Consider the following 22,706-nt stretch of genomic DNA (forward strand, 5'->3'; position numbering starts at 1 on the left):
TAAGTCAGCAGAACTTGATTACTTGCATTGTAGGTTGCTAAGTAAAATGAGAGAGGCATTACCAAAAGCTCTGCTCATGTTTTTTTAAAAACCTACTAAATGTGCAAGTAGAATAATTGGACTCAAGAGTAATGATGAGAACATCTTTATTTAAGAGGGGGGAGAAAGGTAAACTGGATAGCTGTGTGTCCATTTGTCTCATGTCAGTTACGGGTGGATTCTCAGAATTCATAATGAATGTGAAAGTACTGACATTTAGAAATGCACAAATTAATAAAGGTCAGCTTGAGTGAATTGTTACGTATGGAGCACATTTGAGAAGTATAACCTCTTATTGTTATAAGTGGCTGATAGAACAGATAAGCAAATTGTGGTTAATATAGTTCATGTGGAATTCTGTGACGCATTCAATAAAGTGCCTCAGAAGAAGTTTATTCTGGAAAAAAAAATCAGATGTTAGTGAGAATTGAACAGAAGGAAGCTTTGATGTATGAGATTACCAACATGGGAATTCCCATGAAAAGAATCCGGATGTGCCAGTTAATAACCATGTGGCTGCCTCTTTTGAACCAGTTTGCAGTTGTCCAAGGTTGCCTTCCCATGACCTGCCTATCCAACCTTGGACCACTGCAAATTGGTCCAACCATGGTGATTAATTGACACATCCAGATCCGTTTCTTTCACATCATTTCTGTTCAAACTTTCTGCTGAACGCCTGACAATCTTTAAATGGCCTCATGATAGTTTCTGAATTAGCTTTTATTTTCTTGATTATTTAATGTAATATATAAAACACAGGACATGGAGTAAATAAAAGTGCACTATGCCTTTAAAAATATTATGTTGATAATGCACATCAATTATCCCATCTTGACTTAAAAATATGATTTAGGGCTCTATCGTTATCAACCACTTGTATTTCCTCTGTTAGGTGTGAGATAAAGATAACAAGACTTATTGTATATTGAGAATAGAAATGATCAGTTGCATCATCTCCTTCCATGCAATATATTTCTATAATTACATAGTGGGCTTTATAAAGGTGGAGATTATTCTACAAACTATGAACACCTTGTTTTCAGATATTCATATAAGTTAGCTTAATTGTTCGCGGAAAAGCTAACCTAAAAGCACTTGAGCAATTGAACATCACAGGAGAAATTACAATCTTGCTCATAACTAGTCGTAGGCTGACAGCAATCCTAGTGCTGTCCACCCTCTACTTTGGGTACATAGAGGCACCAGCAGCACTAGCCTCGTTAGAAAGAGCTGACTCACTACTTGGATAAAGCATGAAACCTGACACCTTCCTGATTTGCAGTACATTGTGGAGTTGTTCTTCAGTGAGCTGTTCAGTAGGCATTTATTTCCATAAATGTAATCTTCATTTATGATTATCCATGCTATCAATCATAGATAAAACTGTGTTTGAGTTTGGCATTGGTCTCTTTATTACTCCCAAGTAAAAGTTGGTTAATGCTGTTAGTTTCTCCAGAGGTTAATCAATATGCTATTTGTTAAATATGCGTAGATAACCACTAATGAAAAATTACAAATGACCTTGGTCTTTGATTGAAGACAGAAAAATTAAATAGGCAGAAACTTGAAAAGTGATGGAGCCATGTGGGAACTGGGCACTGGGTGTGTGCTAATGGGAGTGCATGGCAGGGAAGCTAGGTAAAAACAATGACTGCAAATGCTGGAAACCAGATTCTGGATCAGTGGTGCTAGAAAGGCACAGCAGTTCAGGCAGCATCTGAGGAGCAGCGAAATCGACATTTCGGGCAAAAGCCCTTCATCAGGAATAAAGGCAGAGAGCCTGACGGGTGGAGAGATAAGTGAGAGGAGGGTGGGGGTGGGGAGAAAGTAGCATAGAGTACAATAGGTTAGTGGGGGTGGGGATGAAGGTGATATGTTGGGGGGGGAGAGGGTGGAGTGTATAGGTGGAAAAGAAAATAGACAGGTAGACTTTTTAAACCAGAAAAGGGAGATCTGTTCAGGCTTGTGAAGTGAATGAAGACACTGGAGGATGACTCAATCAAGTGAGAAGATCCAATGATATTACTAGTTTCAGCATATTTGCTATTTTGAATTATATGGATTGATTTAAGCAACTAAATCATAATAGTTGTCCTGCATGTTCACTTGACTGTGAAATAAAACAAGAGTAAAAAGTGAAGTCTGCAGATGCTGGAGATCAGAGCTAAAAATGTGTTGCTGGTTAAAGCATCCAAGGAACAGGAAATTTGACATTTCGGGCCAGAGCCCTTCATCAGGAATGAGGAGAGTGTGCCAGGCAGACTAAGATAAAAGGTAGGGAGGTGGGACTTGGGGGAGGGGCGATGGAGATGTGATAGGTGGAAGGAGGTCAAGGTGAGGGTGATAGGCTGGAGTGGGGTGGGGGCGGAGAGGTCAGGAAGAAGATTGCAGGTTAGGAGGGCGGTGCTGAGTTTGAGGGAATCGACTGAGACAAGGTGGGGGGAGGGGAAATGAGGAAACTGGAGAAATCTGAGTTCATCCCTTGTGGTTGGAGGGTTCCCAGGCAGAAGATGAGGCGCTCTTCCTCCAACCGTCGTGTTGTTATGTTCTGGCGATGGAGGAGTCCAAGGACCTGCATGTCCTCGGTGGAGTGGGAGGGGGAGTTAAAGTGTTGAGCCACGGGGTGGTTGGGTTGGTTGGTCCGGGCATCCCAGAGGTGTTCCCTGAAGCAATCCGCAAGTAGGCAGCCCGTCTCCCCAATATAGAGGAGGCCACATTGGGTGCAGTGGATGCAATAGATGATGTGTGTGGAGATGCAGGTGAATTTGTGGCGGATGTGGAAGGATCCCTTGGGCCTTGGAGAGAAGTAAGGGAGGAGGTGTGGGCGCAAGTTTTGCATTTCCTGTGGTTGCAGGGGAAGGTGCCAGGAGTGGAGGTTGGGTTGGTGGGGGGCGTGGACCTGACGAGGGAGTCACGAAGGGAGTGGTCTTTGCGGAACGCTGATAGGGGAGGGGAGGGAAATATATCCCTGGTGGTGGGGTCCGTTTGGAGGTGGCGGAAATGACGGCGGATGATACGTTGTATGCGGAGGTTGGTGGGGTGGTAGGTGAGAACCAGTGGGGTTCTGTCTTGGTGGCAGTTGGAGGGGCGGGGCTCAAAGGCGGAGGAGCGGGAAGTGGAGGAGATGCGGTGGAGGGCATCGTCGATCACTTCTGGGGGGAATCTGCGGTCTTTGAAGAAGGAGGCCATCTGGGCTGTATGGTATTGGAACTGGTCCTCCTTGGAGCAGATGCAGCGGAGACGAAGGAATTGGGAATATGGGATGGCATTTTTACAGGGGGCAGGGTGGGAGGAGGTGTAGTCCAGGTAGCTGTGGGAGTCAGTCGGTTTATAGTAGATGTCTGTGTTGAGTTGGTCGCCCGAGATAGAAATGGAAAGGTCTAGGAAGGGGAGGGATGAGTCTGAGACGGTCCAGGTGAATTTGAGGTCGGGATGGAAGGTGTTGGTAAAGTTGATGAACTGTTCAACCTCCTCGTGGGAGCACGAGGCAGCGCCAATACAGTCATCGATGTAGCGGAGGAAAAGGTGGGGGGTGGTGCCAGTGTAGTTGTGGAAGATGGACTGTTCCACATATCCTACGAAGAGACAGGCGTAGCTGGGGCCCATGCGGGTGCCCATGGCAACTCCTTTAGTTTGGAGGAAGTGGGAGGATTGAAAAGAGAAGTTATTCAGGGTGAGGACCAGTTCAGTCAGTCGAAGGAGGGTGTCAGTAGAAGGGTACTGGTTGGTGCGGCAGGAAAGGAAGAAGCGGAGGGCTTTGAGTCCTTCGTGATGGGGGATGGAGGTGTACAGGGACTGGATGTCCATGGTGAAGATAAGGCGTTGGGGACCGGGGAAGCGAAAATCCTGGAGGAGGTGGAGGGCGTGGGTGGTGTCCCGAACGTAGGTGGGGAGTTCTTGGACTAAAGGGGACAGAACCGTGTCGAGGTACGCGGAGATGAGTTCGGTGGGGCAGGAGCAGGCTGAGACAATGGGTCGGCCGAGGCAGTCAGGTTTGTGGATTTTGGGCAGGAGGTAGAAACAGGCGGTGCGGGGTTGTGGGACTATGAGGTTGGAGGCAGTGGATGGGAGATCCCCTGAGGGGATGAGGTAATAAAACAACCAAACCATTGCTATGTGGATACATCTCGTTAAGTCTTTGCTTGGGACTTCTTTTGAGAGATTGAAGAAACAAAGGTATGAAACATAGAACATAAGAAAAATAATCTATGCATTCCATTCAACCATTCCAATTCAACATGGTCATCGCTGATTTTCAATCTCACTGCCATGTTGCTGCAGTCTTTCAATACACTTTGCCACCTTTAGCTTCTTCTTTGTTGAACATATTCAGTGGCATGGAAGGAAGGAAGTGCATGTACTGTAGCTACATTTGCAGATGGTACATAAGTAAATGATTGTGAGAGGGATAGAAACAGTTTTTGGAGAGATATTAATAGATTAGGTAAATGGGCTTAGCAAGTACAGTGTAAAGTGTGAAAATACTAAGTTGTTCATTTTGGAAGGGAGAACAAAAGGTCAGAATATTATTTAAATAGAGAAAAATAGCAGAAAGCTGCAACCCAAAGGGACTTGGGGGGTACTTGTTCATAAAGCAGAGAAAGCGAACACACTAATGCAGCAGGTAAGCAGGCAGTCTGATGGAATGTTGGGCCTTATTTCAAGGGGTTTGGAGTATTAGAGCAGGGGAGTTTACTGCAGCTGTGCATGGTATTGGTGAGACTACATTTGTAGTACCGTGAGCAGTTTTGATCCTCTCATTTAAGGAAAAATACTATTTCATTGGAGGCAGTTCAGAGACAGTTCACGAGGATGATCCCTGGTATGGAAGGATTTTCAGGACTGCAGATGTTGAAGATCAGAGTCATTCCTGATGAAGGGCTTATGCTCAGAACATTGACTCCTCCTCCTCGAGTGCTGCCTGACAGGCTATACTTTTCCAGCACTACATTTTTTGACTTAGAAGGATTGTCATTATAAGTAAAGGCTGAACAGTTTGAGACTGTACTCATTGGAGTCATGAAGAATGAGAGGTAATCTCATTGAAACATATAAAATTTTTTAGAGGTTCAACAGGATAAATGCTGAGATGATGTTTCTCTCGCGGAGGAGTCCAGGACTATTGGGCTTAGTCTCATAATTTAAGGTGGAATAGTGGAGGAATTTTTCTCTCACGGGGTTGTAAATCTTTGGAGCTCCTTACCAAAGAAAGCTGAGGGGTAAGAGTCCGAATGTACATTTAAGTCTCAGATAGATATATAGATTCTTGATCAGTAGGGGAAATCAAGGAGTGCAGGGAAAACACAGGAAAGTGGATATGAGGAATATTGGATCAGTTGTGATCCTATGGAATGGCAGAGCAGGCTTGAGGAGTTGAACGGCCGACCCTATTTCTTATGGTCTTAAACCCCTCCATATACACAGACCAGTATCTCCATAGTGTAGGTTCAAAATTCAAACTCTAAAGTAAATAATATTTAAACATATGTAAACATTCCATCACTACCATTTGCCTGGCAGGCTGCGGACTACACCTGCATGCTTGTTTTCAGTGTCCTAGGACACTGAGATCTCTTTATATATCAACATTCCCCAATCTATCACCCTTTCACTGAGATTTTTCCATTGTGTATTTTCCTGCTGAAATGGACACCTTCACATTAATCACATCATTCTGCATCTGCCATGCATTTGCCTTCTTATTCAAATTGTTTAAATCACCTTGAAGTCTGTTTACATCCTCCTCACCATAAACGATCTCATCTAGATTTATTGTCAAAAAAAGTAGAAAGACCTATTTATTCTTACTTTCTCTTTACTGTCTGCTAACCATTTTCAATCCATGCCAATACACCACCATCAAACACGTGTGTTTTGATTTTGCACACTAACCTTCTCTTTGGTACTTCATCAAAGCTTTCTGAAAATCCAAATATTACGTTTCGATTCGTGTCCCTATTCTACCCATTATAACATCAAAATCTTCAATTGGTTTGCCAAACCTTATTTCTTAAATCTAAATTGACTTTATGTAATCCTGTTGGTAATTTCCAAGTGTGTTGCTATTACCTTGTCTATAATGGAACTGAACGCTTTTCCTACCACAGATGGTAAGCTCACCACCAATTGTATTATCCAGTTTTCTACATTTTTATAAAAATAGTGGGGTTACATTTGCCATCCTCCAATATTCCAGGACTGTTGGAGAATGTACAGAATTTTGGAAGATGATAACAATGCATTCACTATTGCTGTAGCCACACCCTTTTATACCCTGGATGTTGTTCATTAAGCCTTGAGGATTTATCTGTTTTCAGTCCCATTAACTACTTCAGTTCTTTTTTCTAATACTAATCACCTTCAATTCTTCTTTCTCATTTGAACCTTGCCTCATTAATGTTTCTGGCAAGTTATTTGTGTCTTCATTTGTGACATTAGAACTAAAGTAAAAGTATTATTTACTAGCAATGACATTTCCTTGTTCTTCATTAACAATTTTCTCATTCCAGATTGGAAAGCATCCACATTTGTTTCCACTAATGCTTTTTCTTCATTTTATAAAATGATCGAAATTCTTATAGTCTGCTTTTAAATTATGTGCAAATTTTCTCTTATTCTGCCGTTCCCTTCTTAATCGTTCTCTCGATTTCCTGTTACTGGTTTCTAAGCCGTTCCGTGTCCTCAGAAATCAGAAAAATGGGACAATTGCTGTGTCTGGAACTGTGTTCATTGAAATTTAGTTGTTTTAAAAAAAACCTGGGTTATAACCATCAAATATGTAACTTTAAAAATAATAATAATGATGGGATTTTAACAGCCGAAAAACTGTGTAGTCATCTTCTGAGTTTGTCAATGACCTCTGACAGAAATAGAAAGTGAATGTGTCTAAGGAGGAAGTTACTGAGCAATAAACTACTTGATTTCTAAAAGAAGGCAGAAGCAATAATTATATCACAGAAACAAAAAAGCAGAACTCAGAAGATACATTTTAGAAACGCAGTTGACCAGCAACTGTGTGACTTTGTTTTGGGTGTGTCAATGCTTGCGGGTTATGGACTTGCAAGATATTTAGATGAAGGCCATTCCTAGAATTGTAAATCATACAGTCTGTACCATCAGAAATGCAGTACCTACTTTCGTGCACTAGGCGCAAAGCCTTAAATATTGAGACACTTTAAGAGTTCATCTAAGTACTTTTTAAAAGTTGGGATGTTATCTGCCTCAACGACCCTGCCAGGCAATGCACTCCAGACTGCAAATACCCTCTGAGTGCAAATGGTTTTCCTTAGATCCCCTCAAAACTTCCTGCCTTTCACTTTAAAAGTGTGCCACCTGTTCTTAACCCTTCAACTGAGGGGATCAGTTGCTTTCTATTCACTCTGAACATGCCCCACATGATCTTATATACCTCTATCAAACGCCCACCTCAACCTTCTCTGCCGCAAAGGAGACTCCAGCTTATCCAACCTCTCTTCATAGCTGAAATGCTCCATCCCAGGCAACAACCTGGTGAATCTCCTCTGCACATCTCCAGTGCAATTACATCCTTCCTATAGTTTAGTGGCCAAAACTACACATGGTATTCCAGTTGTGGCCTAATTGAAAACCTGTACTCCAATATAATCTCTCTGCTTTCATCATCTCTGCCATAACTGATAAAGGCAACATCTTGTGTACCTTCTTAATGACCGTTTTAACCTGCCCAGCCACCTTCAGGGATCTGTGCACAATCCCATCAAGATCTCTCTGAGCGTCCTATTCATTTATTCATGCCATTCATTGAGTACCCCTTTAATTTGTTGCTTCTTCCAAAGTCCATCGCTTCACATTTATCATGTTTAAAGTCCATCTGCATATTTGACCAACTCATTTATAACTTCTTCCTCACTGTCAGTCACTTGGTCAATCTTTATGTAAACTTACTGAACATCCCGTTCACATTTACATCAGAATATCAGAAACAATAATGGACCCAGCACCAATGTGGTATGCCACTGGACACCAGCCTCCCATTTCACAGCCTTCTATTACCATCCTCTGTACCTGCCACTAAGCCAACTTTGCATTCAATTTAGCATTTATCAGTACCTTTATCATTTTTCCATGTGGGACTTTGTCAAAGGCCTTGCTCAAATCTACATCAACTACACCAACTGCCCTGTGTTCATCCACACACTTATAAGACACATTCACTCCATCTTAATTCATTGTTCGGTGACAATATTTCATGTCACCCCGCACTTTCTGACCATTTTTGCAATTAATTGCTTGTTAAATATTTTTGCGGTTGTCATCACCACTGGCTTATCGGGAAGTCTGCTCAGTCATTGTATGAAGAAAATCCTTCCCTTACCAGCTAATGAAGGTAAATATGTTTTGTCAAGATTACTGAAAATGTTAATGATTCCTCAGGACATCTGGCATTGCTAGTTAACATTCCGTGATATTAATGAGCACTGCAAATGGTGACTTGAAATGCTCTCTACGCCCAGAAATCGTGATCATACACTGTAGAACCATTGAAGTGACATTACACAAACTATTTTCCCCCTTTTTGTCATTTACATCTTTGAATCTGTGTCCCTTTGTATTACTCACACAATTCACATTTAAAAGTATAATTTTTCAGTATAGTTTACTAACTCGTACATCCCCGTAGAGGTCAGAGAGATCTCTCTTCCAGGAGACTAACCCAAGTGTCTTTTAACTCAGAGTTTCATTCGAGGGAATAGTTCCATTGCTGTGAAAGTTTCTCAAAGTCCATAACTGCAGATAAATTAGAAAAGAATAAAAGCAAAGTCCTGTGGATGCTGGAAATCTGAGACGAATACAACGAATGCTGGAGAACCTCAGCAGGTTTGGCAGCATCTGTGGAAAAAACAACAGTTAAAATTTTGAATCTGGAATGAGTTCTTCAGAACTGTTCTGAAGAAAAGTCACACCAGACTTGAAACATTAACTTCCCTTCTCTCTCCATGGATGCTGTCCAGACCTGCTGCGCTTCACCAGAAATTAGTAATGTTTTGGAGTGTTCAAGGTAAGATTGCTTTGAAGTTTGAGACAAGTGCATTATAAGACAGCACATCTTATGTTTTTGCAGACTTCTAGTTGTGCTCAGACTTGCATATCATGCAAATTATAACATTTAAATGTACTTTAAAGGCATGAGCAGCTTTGAGTAATGTCAAAAGAAAAACCAAAAGTTTGCTCAAGGTCTGATAGAGTGTAAAAAAGTTTATTTTTATGCAGAAAGAATTTCCTGGCTGTTCGAAATTTATTTCTGATTATTGGCAAGTGGTCAAAACACAAAGTCATAACAAGTATCTGACTGAGAACAGTAAAAATTGCTGTGCTGGTGCAACAAATTTAATGTTTTCTCTCAGTGCTTACCATTATTTATAGTTTATTTTTCTCCCTATTTTGGTGGTCTCATGTCATGCAGGAGTAATTAACAGGAGATGAAGTACAACCCCTTCTCCCTTGCTTTGTCAACATTGCTAAAGACTTACAGAATCAGAATCACTGAATTGTTATAGCACAGGGAGACCATTCAACTCAATATGTCTGTGATAGCTCAATGAATGAGAAATTAATTGAGTGCCATTCCTTCATCTTTTCCCCAAACTGTGCATGTTCTTCAGTTTCAGATAATGATTCAATTCCCTCTTCAATACTTTACCTGATCCCACCTCCAACACACTGTCAGGCAGCACATTCCAGATCTCAATGATTTGCTCTGTGATAAAGTTTCTCTTGTGTCTTCATTGCTTAATTTTCCAACAGCCCTAAAACTGCACCTGCTTTTACTCATAAAGTCATAGAGTCATAAAGCATGAAATAGACCCTGCAGTCTAAACAGTCTATGTCAATGTACACTGGTTCCATCTGCCTGCACTTGGCCCATATCCTTCGAAGCTGAAAATGTGTTGCTGGTTAAAGCACAGCAGGTTAGGCAGCATCTCAGGAATAGGGAATTCGACGTTTCGAGCATAAAATATCCTTCGAAACATTTCTTACTCCTGTACTTATCCAAATGTTGTAGCTGTGCCTGCATCCATCACTTCCTGTGGAAGTTTATTCCACACAGGAACTACTCTATGTGTAAAAAAAAAACCCCATATTTATTTTTTAAATCTCTCTCCTCACACCTTAAAGATATACTCCCTTGCCTTGAAATCGCTCACCCGAGAGAAAAGATACCTGCATTCAGCTTATCTATACCCATTATGACTTTATAAATCTCTATAAGGTCACCTCTTAACCACAAATGCTTCAATGAAAAAAACAACCTTGGCCCCCATTTACAGCTCCACATTCTGAAATATTGTTTGATTCCATGAATATAAAAATGATTTTTAAAACGGATTTCTGTATGATAGTGAAGATAATATCAACCATGGGTAAAATGGACAATATTGATTAAGTTATCCATTATATATTATATCTGACTGAAGGCCATGGAAATTGGTAGAGAGGTATAACTGTTCTGGGAAGATGATGTAAGGTGTACACACCAGCAGATAATAGCAAGGGATCTGTGACGATCACAGTTAGACTGTTAGCCCCAAATGTCATTGTGAAGTGCTAAGAATGTCAGGTTATGGAAGCAGTTTCACTGCTGGAATGGTCTTGGGTGTTTAGGAAATTTCTATTAGTATTTTACCTGAATACCAAATCCTTGTAATTTAAGGACTTTGAGAGGGGAAACAGGGCTTAGAAAGACATCATCATATCAGTTTACAGGATTTTCTTAATATATCTCAGAACCTCTAGGCAGGTCATAGCACCATTGAAATCCACAGTAGAAAAAGGCCCTTTGACCCATTGTGTGAATGCCAGTCAAAAACAACCCCCTAACTATTCCAGTCCTGTTATCCAGCACATGGACCTTAGCCTGGTATGCCTTAGCATCTCAAGTGCATGTCTAAGGACTTACTAGGAGGGTTTCTGCCTTGATCATCTTTACAGGCAGTGCATTCCTGGTTCTCAACATCCTCTGGGTGGAAAACAGTTTTGTCACATCTCACCTAAACCTTTTTCTCCTTTCCTTAAATATATGCTTCCGGTCAATGTTCACTCCATCAAGGTGGAAGCTCGCTTGTTGTCTCCCCTATCTGAACTGAATGGGATTTATTGTCACTTGTGGCTCACAAATCGCTACTTATGGCATCTTCTTAGGTACAAAGGTTCCTAGGTACAGAATCTTCATACAAAGCAGAAAAATAAGGAAAACAAAGTTAAAAAAAGTTAAGCATTAAAGTCCTTCTTACTAATAAGTAGAAAAACAAGGGAACATAGTTAACAGTTAACACCACAGTCCATAAGTGCCTGACAATGCTGGGCTCACACCACCTACAACTCGGCCTCACAGCTCGGCCTTCCCCACTCTAGGCTTAATCCCGTTCCCACCTTGGGCTGCCTGCTCCTGCTCTCACCACCAATGATACCACTTTCTGTCACTGTCAGCTCCAAAAAGAAGGAACAAAATGAACATGAAAATGAAAGAGAAAAGAAGAATGTAAAGGAGAAAAAAGATTGTGGCCAGCCTGGTGCTGGGGAGCTGACAGGCTCTGCAGCCCCAGAACGCTGCTGCAACTGCCATCTTAGAAGAGATGACCCTTTATAATTACATCCCCCTTTCATTTTCCTCTGCTCCAAGGAAAACAATCCAAATCTATCCACCCTGTCTTGATAAATAAAACTCTCAGTCCAGGCAGCATCCTGGTAAATCTCCTCTGTACCCTCTGCAGAATTGTGAGAGGAGGGTAAAGAGGCGTGGACAGACAGTTTCAATCCTTCACTGTACAAAATGCAGTTGTGTGTTTGCATTCAGCTTAAAGAGACCAAATTTGTCAGGATTAAATAGATCTGGAATATTTGCTGGCAAGAGCAATCTCTAGGATAACCCTCACTGTGATGGAAACACTGAAGAAGCTCGCTGCTGTCAAAGATAAACCAGCATGTTTGGTCAGTATCCTGTTCCTTACTGGTGCATAGTGACAGCAGTGTGTACCACCTACAAGGTGTACTACAGCAACTTGCCACAGCCCTTACTAAACTCACAACCTCTACCACTTCGGAGCAGAAAGTCAGTGGCACATGGGAACACCTCCAAGTCACTCATCACCATGATATGGAACTATCTCACCATTTCTTCTCTGTAATTGGGTCTTACATCCTGGAACTCCAACCCCCAAAACACCACATGGTCTGCAGCTGGTTAAGAAGTTGGTTTGTTCTCCTCTACTTTCTCAAGAGAAATTTGGCGTGAACAACAAACCCTGGCTTTGCCAGTGACAGCCCCAACTCAAGAATACATTTTGAAAATCTCTTCTATATCCTGTATACACATTCTTTCTTAAGTGTGATGCTAAGAATTGGACAGAATACTTTCCAGCCCAAGACATTGACATTCACTGCAACTCTGTTATCTGTCCTATAGCAATTTTATATCCATGCTGCCAGTGCCCTTTTTATCACATTGTCTTCAATTTTCCTAACAATTCTTACATGTGATCATTTATCAAGGAATTTTTGAAAGACAAAATACACATCAATTGAACTGCCGTCACCTACCTTTCAACTACTTCATTAAAAAGCTAATCTAAATTGGTCAACACAAGTTGCCCTCAACAAATCTGATTCCTGAAAAAGGGTTTATGCCCGAAACATCGATTCCCCTGTTCCTTTGATGCTGTCTGACCTGCTGCGCTTTTCCAGCAACACATTTTTAAGCTCAACAAATCTCTGATAACTTCCCTTAACCAGTCCATTGTTTGTCCAGGCACCTATTAATTTTCTTCCGTAATATTGTTTTTAAAACCTTTTGCACAGCTGACTGGCCTGTAATTGCCAGGTTTATCCTACTCGTAGCTAGAGTATTGAACTGGGAAAGTGAGAAGATTTATGCTTTGTGTCTGTCATTATGTCAACATTTGCAAGTTGTCGTAATGTGCTTTGGTTTAACTTTGATATGTTTTTAACAACAAACAGAATGACTAAACATTTTTCAGGAAGGTAGTATCTTTTAACCGAAGCAATTTTGGAGAGTGAGAAAGGTATTGAAGATTGATCCTCATTTGCACTCTTGAATAAATTATGCAAATAACAAATATATTCAACGGTTATAAGCCCATGGTATGATATAAATTAAATGCTTCATTGAATAACATCTAGGGATGTTCATACTATTAAATATAATGTACTATTAATCTGCTGTTGTGGTCTTTTCAGTCACAATGAAGATGAAATTAATAAATATTCTGCTGTGCTATAGACACAGCCCTCACATTTATATTATGTTTAAATGAATCATTTTAATTTTAATGTTGGCTGTATGTCTGTTCATTTAACCTTTAGTAAACCTCCAAGTGTTTGACTCTCTGTTTTGAACTCATTCTTGGCACATAGATAGAACTGTGGGACCTTTGTCGATATTATTACTAAAATATATTTACAGTGTATTTGCCTACAGCTCTGTCATAGGTTATTAGTATCTCACCAACCATTACACTGTTTTGCTTAGAAATCTTGGCTAATGTTGGAGAAGAGCTGTATTTGTAAGAGTACTTTAACAATAGTACAATATGTGACTGCCTATTTGCATCTGTGAGATGTTTTAGGATTCTAATGCCAATTTGGTGATTTTGGGTTTTGCAGTTGGAACAAAACCCCTTGCAGTGATCTGGTCACCTGCTCCACTGTGATATGTGCCATTTATCAGGTGCATTCTGGCCAATCAGCAAGGCTGTCCTATCAAGCAGGAGAAGATCTCAATAAGATTCAGAATTTGGGGTTTTGTGTGCTATAATTCAAACATAACACTTCAGCTGTGTTCATTGCTTTCTATTGACTGTTGACATAAAAAAAACCTCAACCACATCATTTGGCCCAATTGAATTTGTCCTGCCATTTGAAAAGATCTTGACTGGTCCGATTGTGACCTTGACTCCCTTTTCCTGTTCTGTTTCCCATTGCCCTTAATTCCCTTGTTAATCAAAAAACTATTCAACTCAGCCTTGAGTGTCTTCAATGTCTCAAAGTCTAAGGACCCTCAATGAGAAGGATTTCTTTTCATCTCCATTTTAACAGCAGATCCATTACTTTAAACTGTACCCTCTAAGTTCAAGATTATGTGATGAGAGGAAACATCCTTCCCATATACACCTTCCCACATCCAAATTTCCTCAGAATCTATTTTCTTCAATAGAATCACCTCTCATTCTTCTAGCTCCAATGAGTTTTGGCCCAATGTATTTCACTTTTCCCCAGAGATAATCCTTTTTGACAGGAATCGGCTAAGTGAGCTCCCTCCGAATACTACTTAGAACACAATGATATCCCTGACTCAGTAAGGAGACCAAAACTGTATGCAGTACTCCAGGTACAGTCCCACTAATGATCAACATGGCTGCAGCAAGACTTCTCCACTTTTAAACTCCAACTTCCTGGCAATAAAGGCTCCTATTCCTTTTGCTTTCCTACTTATTTGCTCTAACTGCATACTCACTTTGTGATTCATTTCCAAGGATAACAAGATCCCTCTATAGCATTCTGCAGTCTATCTACTTCTTACTAAATTATACTCCATCTATCAATGTTTTGGCAATTCACTTGACCTATCGATATCCCTTTGCAACCTCTTTGTTCTGAATTGTATGTTTTTCTGGCTGAGTCCAAGTTGCATCATGGGTTTTGAAGGTGTTTCCGCTATGGGACTTAAGGACAATTTCTTGCTATAACTTATCAAACTCATATCATTAAATGCCTACCCTGCCCCATGCTGTCAGTCAAATTCAAGAAGGATCTAACCACACAACACTTCAGTAAAACCCACCATTCAGCAAATATTCTGAAGCTCTGGCATGTGTACCATCTTTAAAAGGCAGCTGGACATCTGGACAAGTGTTGCCAATCTGTCATTGTCTCTCACCAGCAACAAGATGACATAGCAGCCACGAAGCAACATTGTCCAATCATTGGCTGTCATAGAGTCATACAACAAGGAAACAGACCCTTCGGTCCAACTCACCCATGCCGACCATGTTCCCAAGCTAAACTAGTCCCAGGTGCCTGTGTCTGGCCCATAACTCTCCAAACCTTTCCTATTCATAAACTTATCCAAACGACTTTTAAACATTGATGTGGAGGTGCTGGTGTTGACTGTCAGGTTATGGCCCAACAGGTTTAATTGCTTTTAGAGGGCTGCTCCTTCATCAGATAGCTAGTAGGGTAGAATTATAGGACACAGATTTTATAGTAAAGGTTTAAAGTGTCATACAACTGATGCAATGTATTGAACAAACCTAGATTGCTCCTAAACCTTTAATCACTTAGAATGGGGATGCAGGTTTTGATTGATTAACATGAAAATCCCAGAACTTCTTTTGAGTCACAGTCCCGAAATAATTTCAGTTTTTATCAGTATATGTAAAAAGTGATATCTCAGCTTAGACAATGCATTAAAGTTGTGAGGTTAGAGTCTGTCTGTATCCCAACCCTGAGTCAGGCTGGTTCTACCTATAACCAACACTTCCTCTGGCAGTTCATTCCACAGACAAACCACTCTCTGTGTAAAAATGTTGTCCCACATGTCCTTTTTAAATCTTTCACCTCTCACCTTAAAAATCTGTCCCTTAGTTTTGAACTCCCCACCCTAGGGAAAAGACCCTTGTCATTCACCTTAGTTATGCCCCTCAGGATCTTATAAACCTCGATACGATCTCTCCTCAACCTCCTGTGCTCCAGTGAAAAAAATCCCAGTCTTGCCCCTATATTTTTATATTTGAAACCCTGCATTCTCAGCAACATCCTTGTAAAGAATTTCTGAACCTTCTGCAGTTTAATAATATCCTTCCTATAGCAGGGTGACCAGAACTGCTCACAGTGCTCCAGAAGAGGCCTCACCAAATCCTGTACAACCTAACGTCCCAACTCCTATAGTCTGGGCAATGAAACCTTCACAAATGCAACAGTATTCTCTCATCCGAAGCACTTTAACCACTGACAACACACTCTCCCTGTCTGTAGCCACATCCCATCTGAACACTTTTTAGCTCAGTGCTACTCTTTCCCCAGGACCTTGCTGTAGGCCCACAATTTATAGGGGAAGCATCACATACAAGGAAGCAATTGGACAATTCCAAACATGAGCTTTAATTTACAAACAGCAAAAACAAGTCCAATCGAGAATGAAGTTCACCCCGACAATGCAAACCAGATCTCAGCATCATTAACGATGAATATTTCAGTTCGCAATTGCTTGCACATTCAGCTCTCGTCAATGATAGTGGGCATCAGTTAGGTTCTGTCGAGTTCATTATGCCACAGGCAGCTGAATTGTGTCTCCTCAGTACTCTCCTCCTCCACCTGTTCTCCCAGTTCCTCAGCATCTATCACATTACCTCGTTGCCTTCTCCAGTTTGATGTAGCGCTATCTATCTAATATATTCTGGAAGCTCACCCCCCCCCAACACCAAAATCTATCCAAGTAGCGGATAGATTCAACAGTCCTATACTCTGCACTTCCATGGCCCAGTTGGGAGCATGGATAGCATTGAACAGGGTCATGAGCCATGGCTGCAGTGGGTATGCATGTCCCTCTGTAACCATCTTTATAATTCCCCAGACCCCCAACTGCATCAGGTATGCTCCAGGACGTGGGAGTGATGGTAGCTGCTAAGGTAGTGGATGCCCACCTTCAGGAAGTGGTAACAGTGATCACAGATCAACTGATTATCAATCAAATGAAAAGCCTTCCTGTTGATGAATTCCAAGCATTTTGATAGGGCCTTCTCAGTGCTACATGTGGACAGTCAATGGAATGCTGTACCTGGTGAAAGCCTGCTATGTTCTAAAATTCTACTGCTCAGGCTGTAGCACTGACCTTGTCCTAGGGAAACAAATCATCTGACCTTGCATAGATGGCATTGGTCACTGCCCTGATGCATTTATGGGCTCATGACGATAAATTCTGTGTCCTATGATCCTGTCCCATTAACTAAGTGACAAAGGAGCAGTGCTCCAAAAGCTTGTAGTTCCAAATAAACCTGTTGGACTATAACCTGGTGTTGTGTGATTTTTAGAGTTGTCCAGTAGGAGAGATTAGGACCCGTGAGCAAAGTCTCAGGGTAATGGAATGACTATTTATGACTGACATGAGGAGGAATTTCTTCAGCCAGAAGGTAGTAACTCTTTGGAACTCATTGCTGCAGAGGGCTGTGAATGCCAAGTCATTGAGTGTATTTAGGACAGAGATAGATAGGTTTTTGATTGGTAAGGGGATCAAGGGTTATGGGGAGAAGGAAAACGAATAGGGTTGATAATCATATCAGCCATGATTGAATGGTAGACCAGACTCAATGGGCTGAATGGCCTAATTCTGCTCTGATCTCTTATGGTCTTATGGTCACTATCTCAGTCACTGGGAGAGGATGGTCTCCCATTCCCCCAGCCCTCCATTCCCATTTTAGCATCTGGTCCAGTTCTATCACCGAGGGTGTTCAGCAGGAGGTTTCCTTGCCCATGTTTAACCTGAAGTCATGAGACTTCACAGAGTCCGGAATTAATGTTGAGGACTTCCATCACTTCCCTCCTGACTGAGGTTGTCGGTTTGCTCTCTGAGCTGGTAGGTTTGTTCGCAGACATTGCGTCACCATTCTAGGTAACATCATCAGTGCACCTCCAGTGAAGCATTGGTGTTCTGTCCTGCTTGCAATTTATGTGTTTGGGTCTGCTGGGGTTGGTGGTGTATTTCTGGTTTTGCTGCTGGTTCTGTTTCTTAGTGGTTGGTATATGGGGCCTAACTTTACATGTTTGTAAATGAGTTCAATTTTGAGTGGCAGGCCTCCAGGAACTCCTGTGCGTGTCTGTTTGGCTTGTCCTAGGATGGACACATTGTCCAGTCAAATTGGCGTCCTTTTCTGTCACTGTGTGTGGGTACAAGTAATAGCTGGCCATGTCTCTTGGTGGTTAGTTGGTGTTTGTGGCTGGCTACAAATCTTCTCAAATGCTTGGATTCCCTCCCAACTGTATATCACTGTGCCGCCAACCCTGCTAAGTTTGTCCTGGCAGTGGGACAAGACATATCCTGGGATGATACTGGTGTCTGGAGCATTGACTGTAAGGTGTGAAGCTGTGACAATGACAGTAACAGGCTATTGCTTGACTAGTCTGTGTGACAACTTTCCTAATTTTGGCAGTAGTCTACAGATGCTAGTAAGGAGAACTTTGCAGAGTTGATAGGCCTGTATTTGTTGCTATCATTTCCAATGCCTTCATAGATGCCAGGTGGGCCACCCAGTTCCTTTTTTTTTGAGTTTATCTTGCAGTTGTATCACTGAGTGGCTTGCCAGACCCTTTCAAAGGGAAGTTAAGAGTCAACCACATTGCTTTTTGTCTGGATGCACGTGTTGGCCAGACTGGGTAGGGATGGCAGATTTCCCTCGCTAAAGGGCTTAAGTGAACCACACAAAATATTACTGGGGAATTGACAGTAGATTATTGGACATCATTAGACTTTGAATTGCAGAATTTATTTATATTTATTTGCAATTGGTTATGCAAATTGAGACTTCGACTGAAGTCACAAATCAGACATTGTGGATCGATCATTTTTATTTTGCTGAACATTGAACCATCAAAGCAAGAGGAGGAATCCTCAGACAAAAGGAAGGAATTTATGCTAAACCTTGATTTCTAGGCTCAGCTAGATATTGGACCATTTCAGAGCTCTGCAATTTAGGAAGAATGTTAAGAAGTGGATGCAGGGATGATTTACGTGATGGGACCATAGCTTATAAAGGAAATATTCTCCTTGAAGCGAATACTTAATAGAGGTGTTCAAAGTGCTGAGAAATTTGGTAGATTAAATTAGGATAAACCTTTCCATCAGTAGAAGGATCAATTTAAAAAAATGATTTAAGATAAAGGAGATGAGGAAATTTTACTAATTCATATCTGGAATTTGATGGGTGGTGGACATAGGTAACTTTGAAAAAGAAATTTGATTAATGCTGGAAGGGAAAATTTACTGAATTATGAGGAAAGAATAAGAGCATGGACCAAATTAGATAGCTTCTCCAAAGGGCTGGCATGGATTTGATAAGCCAAATGGTTGCCTTGTGAATTATTGGAACCATTTGATTCTCTTGTCACCCTTACTAAACAGGTACGTATGTGCACAGAATCTTAACAAAATAGTAACACTCATATTTACATGTTTTTGACTTTATACACATAAATACAAGATCAAACAAAACTTACTTTATTCAGATTCTTAAAAATACCTTTTCACTTTCTTTTTGCTTTATCGTTAGGAAACTCATCACAATTGGACAGTGGGAGCTTTCTATGCTGTTAAACAAAGTAGAATTTATTTTCCAATGCTGATAAGGCTGTTTAGTTCTTTTCAAGACTGTCGTCACTGAAAGGACTTTGGCAGACTTGCAGCCCTTTTGCGATGTTCTACAGCTGTGTTGCTATTGGCAACAGCTTGCGCTGTTATTAATCATTCTCCCCTTCACTCTTCCCAGTGGGACAACAATGCACTTTTAATAGGATGCTTTTATTTTTACATTTTTGCCCTCATTTTCTGTGTTGCTCTCTGATATTTCACATTCAGATGGATTTTCGGAGTGTAGATGATAGACTACTTAGGATACGAGCAACAGCAGTGATGTTAAGCAATTGCCTACTGGAGGAGGTACAATAACGTGGGAGAAAGGGAGTATTGATTGTTATCTCACTTGCTTATGTGGTATGCATTGACATGGCTAATTCTGAAGAGCTGGTCGAACAAGATACTCAAACATCAAGGTTGACTTGATTTCAATGTGATTTGATGCATTTAGCCTATTTTGCCTGATGATGTTAAAAGCTTGAAGTTTGAGAATACCAATTTGCTCTGCCACTGGAGAGAACTCCCTGTTGTTACCAATGATAACTACTGTTCTTATGATCTGCCACCTCTGAAGCTTAACTCCATTTGATGGAGGTGGTGCTGATCCATAATAATGACCAAGAATGAAACCACTCTATCACTGTAGGTCCATAGAGGGAGCAGGAGAGAAGATCATGTGACTGTGGGAGCAAATTGGGAATGAGCGAGGCTCAGACTCAGCAGTCAAATGGACCGCTCTGCAGAAAAAGTCAAAATTTAACCAAATCTTAATAATTTGTAAAGCAAAAAGGACAAAGAAACAAATTGAAGTGTTGATAAGAAGAAAACATTGATTAAATAATTGTAAAAAGAAACTAAAATGTGTAATGAAGTTCAATCTAGGCAAATGTGAGGTGATGCATTTTGGAAGGTTGATTCTAGAGCGAACTATACTGTAAACAGAAGAGCCTTGGGAAAAGTTGATGAGCAGAGAGATCTGGGAGTTCAGGTCCATTGTACCTGAAGGTTGCTGCACAGGTGGGTATGGTGGTCAAAAGGCATATGATATGCTTGCCTTCATTGGACGGGGTATTGAGTATAAGAGCTGGCATGTCATGTTAAAATTGTACAAGACATTGGTTTGGTCGCATTTAGAATACTGTGTAGAGTGCTGGTTGCCACATTACCAAAAGGATGTGGGCGCTTTGGAGAGGGTGCAGAGAAGGTTTATGAAGATGTTGCCTGGTATGGAAAGTGCCAGCTACGAAAAGAGGTTGAGTAGGTTAGGATTGTTTTCATTAGAAAAAAGGAGATTGAAGGGGGACCTGATTGAAGTCTACAAAATCATGAAGGGTATAAACAGTTTAGATAGAGATGACCTTTTTCCCAGGGTGAAGGATTCAATAACGAGAAGTCACGCTTTCAAGGTGAGAGGTGAAAAGTTCGAGGGGGATACACGCGGCAAGTACTTTACACAGAGGATGGTGGTGTCTGGAACGCGTTGCCAGCAGAGGTTCATTTAAGAATCGCCAGGACAGATGCATGAGTAGGTGGGGAGCAGAGGGATACAGATGATTAGGAATTGGGCGACAGGTTTAGACAGTACATTTGGATCGCTTTGTTCTTAAATGGAGAAAATGGGCGATGAGGAAATTAATGAAATGTCATTTGAGCCTGTTCTGCCTGTCATTTTCCTGCTTTCTTCCAAAGCAAGAACATAAAACAAAGAAAATCATAATGTGATGAGGAGCCTGAATGAAGAAAATCAAAATTGAAAATTGTAGTTTGATCAGCATAGCCTTCAATGTAAGTTCTAAACCATACTGTTGTCTTGGATGATATTCCAATGCTTTGCAGGGTTAGTTAGGCAACTTATACAAGCAATGACAACTCTTCAGGCCAGTCATAAAGTTCTCTATAAATTTGGTGGCTGGTCCCAAATTTACCCAGATTAATTCCCAATTAGATAGTTCAGTTGCTGAAATTATGGGTCAATACTGTAACCTCATCCCTGCAAACTTGATTTGACATGGATTCTCTCTGGGAAAATTCATGTTTCCAGGAAAAATAATGCACTCACTGCTGTCCTTCATTATAGAAAGTTCAGCAAAGTCTGATATTATCCCAAATTTTCAAACTGCTGAAAATATTATTAGTAGAAATATCAGAGCAAGCAAATAATTTCACGTTCATTTTGAATACATGAAATATTTGTGCTACCAGTTGTAAGCTTTTCTCCCTGATTTATCATCGTAGCCTTTCTATGTCTCTTATTAAGTAATAGCATTCCACAGAATGAAGTCAGCATTTATGATCATTGAAATAATTTTCCTCAAATATATCTGATATTCACTCTTTTTGAATAAACTGCAATTGAGATTTTTCTCATCTTAACCATTATGTCACCAATTCATCCATACCCAAGTGTCTACAAAATAATTTAAATTCCCAGCAGGCATAAATGAAACTGATAGAGGTGCTCAAGATTTTGAAATTGATTTTGAATCCACTTCTGAATGGACTAATACAATCCTCAAAAGGTGGCATAAAAATCACCTATATATATATCTAATTGTGTAAAATAATTTGCACAATTTTGTGACCATGGCACAAATGTGCACATTTGGGTATAGATCTAAGTTTACTATGAGCAGTGATGGAGTGAAATTGTATTGTGTAGCATTGGCATTCAAGGGTATTATTACTATGCTGTATGCTTACAGGGTAATATCATTCTGTGATATCCTAAAATCACATAGTGGCTTTACTGTATAAGGATAATGTCTAGCAATTGAAAATCTGAATTCTAACATCATACACTTGCTTCAAATCCATATCTGCTAGATTCCAGATCTTTTCTCCTGCACTGAAGAAAAAGAGCCTGTAAATAAGAAGCAAAATACTGCAAATGCTGAAAAACTGGACCAATAAGCAGAAAATGTTACAAATGCAAATGATCTTTGTACATTTAACAGTTCAGATATACCATTTCATCACAGAACATAGCAAAATACAGCACAGTCCAGGCCCTTTGGCTCTCAATGTTGTGCCGACCTTTTATCCTATTCAAAGATCAAACTAACCTATATACTCTTCATTGTACAATCTTCCATTTGCCTATCCAAGAGTCGCTTAAATGTCCCTAATGTATCTGACTCTACTACACACTGCTGACATAACTCTCTGTGAAAAGAATCTACCTCTGACCCCTTTAGGGGAGGAAGATCCCCTAAATCTTCCTCCAATCATTTTAAAATTATGCCCCTTCGTGGTAGCCATTTCTGCCATG

At 40.8% G+C, this 22,706-nt stretch overlaps 1 protein-coding gene across 2 annotated transcripts in view; it reads left to right on the forward strand.

The window, feature by feature from the left end:
* The window catches only part of parp8 (poly (ADP-ribose) polymerase family, member 8), a 370,564-nt gene that overhangs the window by 71,795 nt on the left and 276,063 nt on the right, over positions 1 to 22,706 (forward strand). The window lies entirely within an intron of this gene.

Source organism: Hemiscyllium ocellatum, chromosome 1, assembly GCF_020745735.1.
Source record: "Hemiscyllium ocellatum isolate sHemOce1 chromosome 1, sHemOce1.pat.X.cur, whole genome shotgun sequence".
Taxonomy (NCBI): domain Eukaryota; kingdom Metazoa; phylum Chordata; class Chondrichthyes; order Orectolobiformes; family Hemiscylliidae; genus Hemiscyllium; species Hemiscyllium ocellatum.